The sequence below is a fragment of the Emys orbicularis genome, chromosome 11 (genome assembly GCF_028017835.1).
Source record: "Emys orbicularis isolate rEmyOrb1 chromosome 11, rEmyOrb1.hap1, whole genome shotgun sequence".
In the NCBI taxonomy this organism is placed as follows: Eukaryota; Metazoa; Chordata; order Testudines; family Emydidae; genus Emys; species Emys orbicularis.
Window position 1 is genome coordinate 35,925,084 of NC_088693.1, and position 8,549 is coordinate 35,933,632.

An 8,549-nucleotide genomic window follows, 5' to 3' on the forward strand; every position below is an offset into this window, starting at 1 on the left:
ATTCTCTCCCCCCACCTCCATTTTACTAATTATTGTTTTATTTTCTTACACTAGATTGACACACGTTCACTCCCACACTCCAAACCCATAAATCAATTCTGCCCCCTACCTCTTTGCAGAGGTCCTCTTTTCAGCCTGCAGTCTAGGACTTAGGAGCGAGTTGCTATCCTCCTGGTAGTACAAGAGGCCTACAGCTTCCCAGATTTTCCTCCTCTGAACCGAGCATTCTGTTCTCCAGCTCCTCCCTCTTGGTCTCAAAGGATTAGTGGCCTTTTTGTTCTTCCATCCCTCCTCCCCATCCCAGGAAAAATATAGCTGTTTTGGCAGTTCGAGTCCCACTCTTGAGAAAGAAACAAGAACTGGGCTGCTCTGCTCCCTGCCTTCCTATATTTATTCCCTCTAGAGAGGTAACCAACAGCTTTCCTCGTCCCACTTGACCCCACTCAGACAAAATTTCCATTCACCATAATCAAGTGGGTCAGAGGTTTTTGAGGCCCTGGCATTAGAGGCCAAAAGAATCATACCAGTAAGTTGGCTAAACTCAATATAGTTATTCACTGTCTAATGGGAAAAGAGGTGCTATATTTTAAATAAGAAAATACACAGATTACTGTGCACGGCTCCTGAAAAAAATTTGTGCAAATGGCCAAACACAGTCAGGCGTTTGAAGTAATTACAGTTGGTACATGGAGGTGCCAGAGCCTGGAGACCCAGTCTAAAAGTGACTTGTGGGATTCCACCCTGAGAGAAGTGCAGCACTGGGTCTATTGCTTCAAAGGTTGCCCATGGAGAGAGAGAGAAAAGAGGAAAACAGCTCATTCTGTAACTGTGAGAAAAGAGCAGGATTTTTTTTAGACGTGTCAAAATAAGGATCTATTATGACTGCACCTAATTATAAAAAGTTGGTATTGGTGTATCAAGTACTTTTAAGTATTACACATAGTAAGCAAGTTTTAGAATTGCTGGATTAGCTCGTTCTCAATTGGGACATCAGATATACCTGCCTTTAAACCACAAAATAAAAGATTAGTATAATTGTGCTACTTAATCATATGTCTAACCTCCAACTCTTCAAAAACAAACATTAACTTCTCCTTCTAGGAAATACTATTAATTAAACAAGTTATAACATCCTGCTGAAACAGAAAATATTTGCAGAATGGGGAAAGCATACTGTAAATGAGAGTGGAGGCAGTTTTGGGAAATATCTGACCTCCTAGGATCCTTCTCCTTAATAAATATTTCTGCTGTTCTGAGTGACTTGGAAATAGGGGGTATTTGGCTAGCACTTCCTTGACTGAACATACACTTAGAATTAACTAAGATCCAGGAAGGGTGCGAGAACAATGTAGTCAGAACAAGCCTCCATAACAAGACTGGACATTTGTCTGTATGCATACTGAATCCTTACACAGGACCCAACAGTAAATGCCTGGACAAAGGGACCTCTGACATCTCCTGAAAAGAGAACTTTGTGGGAGCAGGAAAGAATGCCACTACATGTATGAATTATTTAGTGAAAGGTAGTTTCTAGAATTTTATACAACCACAAATGCTGATTGCTATACCAAGAGATACTAGTACAGAGTTTTTGTTGAGAGAGGAGAGAACAGTTGAAGGACACAGTTGTTGCACCTAAACTATTTCTGCCTCGTTGCTGCTACTATCAGAAGCAAGGAGGAATGTATTGCTTTTACATATTACTTAGTACATGTCTACATCCTGTTGTACACATTATGATAGCAAGCAGATAGGTGCCTCAGAAATACATCAAATAGATTAGATGGGAACTACCATGCACTTCTAGAACAAAAGTCTTTAACAAATAACATAGATATGATTTCACAGTTGTTTACAAGATATATTATAAAGTGGTGGTAAAGAGATAAGCCATATAGTTCTAAAGAATTAAGAATGTATGCAGGAAGGACTAGTTAAACACAAACACAGTTTACACATTTGAGAATAAATTTAAAACTATATTAATTAAATATATGGAGATATACCTGTCTCATAGAACTGGAAGGGACCCCAAAAGGTCATTGAGTCCAGCCCCCTGCCTTCACTAGCAGGACCAAGTACTGATTTTGCCCCAGATCCCTAGGTGGCCCCCTCAGGGATTGAACTCTCAACCCTGGGTTTAGCAGGCCAATGCTCAAACCACTGAGCTATCCCTCCCCCCAATAGCTGTGGTAAGACTAAGAAGGGAATAAAAAGGGGCAACTTTGACCTGTTTTGTTGGGAATGACTAACAAAAGAAGAAAACAGTTTTAAAAGATAGATCAGAACTTAAGAACATAAGAACAACTATACTGCACAAGACATATGGTCCATCTAGCCTGGCTTCCAACAGTGGCCAGATCCAGATGCATCAGAGGGAATGAACAGAACAGGGCAATTTCAAGTCCTGCTGTCCAGTCCTAGCTTCTGGTAGCTGGAGGTTTAGGGACACCTGGATCAAGGGGGCCTTGTCCCCATCTTAGCTATTAGCCATTGATGGACTTTCCTTCATGAATTTTATTTCTTTTATGAACAAGTTATATTTTTGGCCTTCACAACATCCCATGGCAACAAGTTCCACAAGTTGACTGTATATTGTGTGAAGAAGTACTTCCTTTTGTTTTAAACCTGCTGCCTGTTAATTTCATCAGGAGAAAAAAACGGTTACTCACCTTTGTAACTGTTGTTCTTCGAGATGTGTTGCTCATATCCATTCCAATTAGGGTGTGCGCGCGCCGCGTGCACGATCGTCGGAGAATTTTTACCCTAGCAACACCCGGTGGGTCGGCTGTGGAGCCCCCTGGAGTGGCGCCTTCATGGCACTGGATATATACCCCAGCCAACCCAGCGCCCCCTCAGTTCCTTCTTGCCAGCTACTCCAACAGTGGGGAAGGAGGGCGGGTTTGGAATGGATATGAGCAACACATCTCGAAGAACAACAGTTACAAAGGTGAGTAACCGTTTTTTCTTCTTCGAGTGCTTGCTCATATCGATTCCAATTAGGTGACTCCCAAGCCTTACCTAGGCGGTGGGGTCAGAGTGAGACATCGCTGAGTGCAGAACCGCTAAGCCAAATGCGGCATCGTCTCTAGACTGCTGAACTAATGCGTAGTGAGCAGCAAAGGTATGAACAGATGACCAAACTGCCGCCCTACAGATCTCATGGATTGGAACCTATGCCAGGAAAGCGGTCGACGAAGCTTGAGCCCTCGTGGAGTGGGTGGTGAGGCGTGGCGTCGGGACACCGGCCAAGTCGTAGCAAGCACGGATACAGGACGTGATCCAAGAGGAGATACGTTGCGAGGAGACCGGTAGGCCTTTCATCCGGTCAGCCACTGCAACGAAGAGTTGAGTCGTCTTCCTAAACGGCTTTGTACGCTCAATATAGAATGCGAGGGCCCTGCGAACGTCCAGAGAGTGCATACATTGATCCTGCTGCATAGCGTGCGGCTTTGGATGGAAGACCGGGAGGAAAATATCCTGGTTCACATGAAAAGCTGATACCACCTTGGGGAGAAAGGCAGGGTGGGGGCGAAGCTGCACCTTGTCTTTATGGAAGACTGTATATGGAGGCTCTGACGTGAGGGCTCTGATTTCAGAAACACGCTTCACTGAAGTGATGGCTACAAGGAAGGCTGTCTTCCAAGATAGGTAAAGGAGTGAGCAGGTAGCCATTGGCTCGAACGGGGGCCCCTTGAGCCTGGAGAGGACCAGGTTAAGTTCCCACGCCGGAACCGGTTGACGCCATTGTGGGTAGAGGCGATCTAAGCCTTTTAGGAATCTAACGACCATTGGGTTAGAGAAGACCGAGGAAGCATGTTCTCCTGGATGGAACGCCAAGATAGCTGCCAGGTGCACCCTGACAGATGATATCACCAGGCCCTGCTGCTTTAGAGATAGGAGATAGTCTAGTATAAGCGGTATTGACGCCTGCAAGAGGAGCGTGGCGTGCTGCTCGCACCAACAGGAGAAGCGCTTCCATTTGGCTAAGTAGGTGGCCCGAGTGGAGGGTTTCCTGCTGCCTAACAGAACCTGCTGCACCGATTGTGAGCAGAGTAACTCTGCCCGAGTTAGCCATGCAGCATCCACGCTGTAAGGTGGAACGATTGCAGGTTAGGGTGACAGAGTTGTCCGTGGTCCTGGGAGATCAGGTCCGGCCACAGCGGGAGCGTGATCGGAGGCTCTACCGACAATTTCAGGAGTGTGGTGTACCAGTGCTGCCTGGGCCATGCTGGGGCGACCAGAATCATACATGCCTTGTCCCTGCGGAGCTTGAGCAGGACCCTGTGGACCAGCAGGAATGGAGGGAAGGCGTAGAACAGCTGGTCTTTCTACAGAAGTAGGAAAGCGTCTGATAGGGAGCTCTGAGAGCGCCCTTAGAGAGAACAGAACACTTGGCACGATTGATGCACGAGGCGAATAGGTCGATCTGGGAAAACCCCCACCTCCGGACGAGGGAGTGGATGATATCTGGACGAATCGACCACTCGTGAGTCTGGAATGACCTGCTGAGACAGTCTGCCAGGGTGTTCTGGACTCCTGGGAGAAACGATGCCATCAGATGTATCGAGTGGACTATGCAAAACTCCCACAAGCGAATAGCCTCCTGGCACAAGGGGGACGACAGGGCTCCCCCTTGCTTGCTGATGTAGAACATGGTCGTGGTGTTGTCTGTGAGGACTGCCACACAACGGCCATGTAGGAGACCGCGAAACGCCTGACACGCTAGGCGTACTGCCATCAGTTCTCGTACAAGGATGTGCAGAGTTAGTTCGGATGTGGTCCAAAGGCCCTGCATCTGGTGTTCCCCGAGGTGGGTGCCCCAGCCCAGAGATGATGTGTCTGTGACAAGATATAAGGAAGGTTGTGGGGTGTGAAACGGTACCCCTTCGCACACCAACGTGTGGTTCAGCCACCAGCTGAGGGAGGTCAAGACCAATTCCGGAACCGTGACCACCATGTTCAGGCTGTCCCGACCTGGACGATACACCGTTGATACCCAGGCCTGAAGCGGGCAGAGCCGAAGTCTGGCATGCCTGGTTATGTAAGTGCACGACGCCATGTGCCCCAGAAGGCTGAGGCACGTCTTTATCGTGGAAGTCAGGAAGCTTTGGAGGCTGCGGATGATGTTTGCGATAGCCTGAAAATGAGTGTCCGGCAGGAGAGCACGGGCGAGTCTGGAGTCTAAGACTGCCCTGATAAACTCTATTCTCTGGGTTGGTTCCAGGGTTGACTTCTCTCTGTTGAGTAAGATGCCCAGCTTGCGGAACGTGCCTAGGGTGAGTTGGATGTGGAATCGCACTTCTTCCCTGGTGTGGCCCCGAATGAGCCAGTCATCGAGATACGGGAACACCTGTATCCGTTGTCGACGAAGGTAGGCTGCCATGACGGCCATACATTAGGTGAACACTCACAGAGCCGTGGACAGCCCGAAGGGAAGGACGGCAAATTGGTAATGTTCGTGGTTTACCAAAAAGTGAAGGAAGCACACCTGTGCGGAGGGTAAATCGCTATGTGAAAATACGCGTCCTTGATGTCGAGGGCGGCGTACCAGTCTCCAGGATCCAGGGAAGGGATAATGGTCCCCAATGAGACCATGAGGAACTTCAACTTTACCATGAATTTGTTGAGTCCGCGCAGATCTAATATGGGTCCAAGTCCCCCTTTTGCCTTGGGGATTAGGAAATAGTGGGAGTAAACCCCCCTGCCCCTTAGCTCTGATGGAACCTCCTCGATCGCTCCCATGGACAGGAGCATAAAGATCTCCTGTATAAGGAGTTGCTCGTGAGAGGGATCCCTGAAGAGGGACGGGGAGGGAAGATGGGGGGGGGGGGGGAGAAAATTGGAGAGAATATCCCCTTTGCACCGTGCAAAGAACCCATCGGTTTGAAGTTATAAGGGACCACGCATGGTGGAAATGGGAGAGACTATCTCAAAATGGAGGGAAAGGATCCTGGGTGGTGACTAGTACGCCATCCTCGGGCGCACCTTCAAAAATTTTGCCTAGGCCCTGACGATGGTTTAGGAAGGCCTTGGTTCTGACCGGGTTGGTGGCCGGTGGATCTCTTTCTGCCACCTCGTCAACGTCTTCTGTAAAAGTCCTGTCTTGGACGAGGGGGAGGGTAGAACCTTTGAGGCTGTGATCTAAAGGACTTGCGCTGGGTACCTCGGACATGCATCCCCAGGGAGCGCATGATGGTTCTGGAGTCTTTTAGGCTCTGTAATCTAGAGTCCGTTTTATCCGAGAACAGGCCCTGCCCATCAAATGGTAAATCCCGCAGGGTCTGTTGCAGTTCTGGCGGCAAGCCAGACAGCTGAAGCCAGAAGGTGTGTCACATAGCTATGCCCGACGCCAGGGTCCTAGCTGCAGAGTCCGCTACATCAAGAGAGGCCTGTAAGGAGGTCCTAGCCACCTTTTTGCCCTCTTCCACTAAAGCCCCAAACTCATCCCTGGACTCTCGCGGAATCAAATCCTTAATTTAACCCATGGGGTTCCACGAGTTATAATCATAACCGCTCAAGAGCACTTGTTGGTTTGCGGCTCTGAGCTGAAGGCCCCCCGCTTAGTAAATTTTTCGTCCAAACAAATCGAAGCGCTTGGCATCTTTAGATTTGGGCGCTGCAGCCTGTTGACCATGCAGTTCCCTTGCGTTCACTGAGGACACCACCAGTGAACACGGCTGAGGGCGAGTATACAGGTAGTCATACTCCTTAGAGGGAACAAAGTATTTTCTCTCTACCCCTCTGGCCGTAGGTGGGATAGAGGCAGGGGTCTGCCATATTGTCTTGGCGTTGGCCTGAATGGTGCGGATGATGGGCAATGCTACCCGGGATGGGGCGTCAGTTGAAAGGATGCTCACCACCGGGTCCTCCAACTCCACTATCTCCTCTGCTTAGAGGTCCATATTATGTGCGACCCTACGTAAAAGGTCTTGGTGAGCACGTAGGTCTATCGGGGGGGGGGGGGGGAGGGGGCGGGAGACCCGAGGTCGTTGTCCCCACCACCGCCTCATCTGGAGAAAATGAGGAAGATGCTACAGGGGCTAATAGATCCTGTGGCGGGTCCAATTGCGAGGGGTCCTGATGTCCAGGATCCGCTGTACCGGGGTCTGGGGCCAGCGTAGGGGTGGGTGAAGACGCCTCCATACCCCCCCGGGGGGGTGTGTGTGTGACTGATGGTGGCCTCCGGTACTCGGGGCTCTGAATGGCCTGAGTGGGAGGCCGCGGGTGGAAGCCCTTGGGCTTGGTGGTACGCCCACGGGGTCCAGAAGGACCACTGTGCAGGCTCCTGGCTAGGGTCTTCGGCTTCGTCCTGCCAGTGACCCAGGTTGTCCGCTGCTTGGCCCAGTGCGGGATAGGCTGAGCGGGAGGTGCCGTCCGACTGCGAAGAGTGTGAGGCGGAACGCGAGGGCCAGGGCGGTGCGGAGCATGCCTACGTTGACTCTGCTGGGACCGGTGCCGACCGGTGCCGGCCCACAGGAGAGCGGTCTCTGCGCGGTGCCGGGGAGCGGTACCGGGATCGAGAACGGTGCCGATGGTCATGCCGGTACCGAGATCCAGACCTGGATCACGATGAAGACCGCCTGCGGGAGCGGTGCTGGGAGTGGCTTCTCGGATGGGATCGGCGCTCTGACCGGTGCCGGGAGCGGCGTCAGGAGTCCGAACGGTACCAAGGTCCGGAGCGGTGCCGCGAGGCAGAACGGTACCGGGAGGAAGATCTGGGCTGCGAGTACGACCGGTGACGTGATAGAGAATGGCGCCGGGACTGCAAGTGGCGCCGGAACCTACTCCAAGATCAGGAGCGGTGCCGAGAGTCCATGCTCGGAGATGGTGGACATATTAGGGCTGGCTTGCCCCTAGACTGTACCGCACAGGTGAGATGCGGTGCCGTAGTCTGAGTCGATGCCAGTTCTGTAAGGGCAACGAGGTCCCTTGCCGTTGCAAACATCTCCAGCGTCGATGGAAGTCGGGGCTCAACCACGGTGTGGGTCGGGGAGCCAGTCTGCGCCGGACTCAACGGCCCTTCTGTCAGTGCCGGAGTCAACAGTGCCGATATCGGCGCCTGTATCCTCGGTTGCTCCGGTCTCAGACGCAAATCTGAGGTTGGTAAGGGGGGTGCCGGTGCCTGTTGTTGGGAGGCAGCCCCCTCCGGCTTGCGAGGTCTCTTCTGTCCTGGGGACAGTGAATGGCGTCGAGGTGCTTGCGGTGGACGCGGTGCCGGCGAAGGCCGGTGCTGTGGGACTCTATCCGAGTCTCCTCGCGGTGCAGTACTCGAAGTCGCCGCCGGGGCACTGTGCACCGAGGCACTCGGTGCCGGAACTTGGCGTGCCGAAGGAGGATCCAGGCTCCACAGAGCCGTGGACAGCCCGAAGGGAAGGACGGCAAATTGGTAATGTTCGTGGTTTACCAAAAAGTGAAGGAAGCACACCTGTGCGGAGGGTAAATCGCTATGTGAAAATACGCGTCCTTGATGTCGAGGGCGGCGTACCAGTCTCCAGGATCCAGGGAAGGGATAATGGTCCCCAATGAGACCATGAGGAACTTCAACT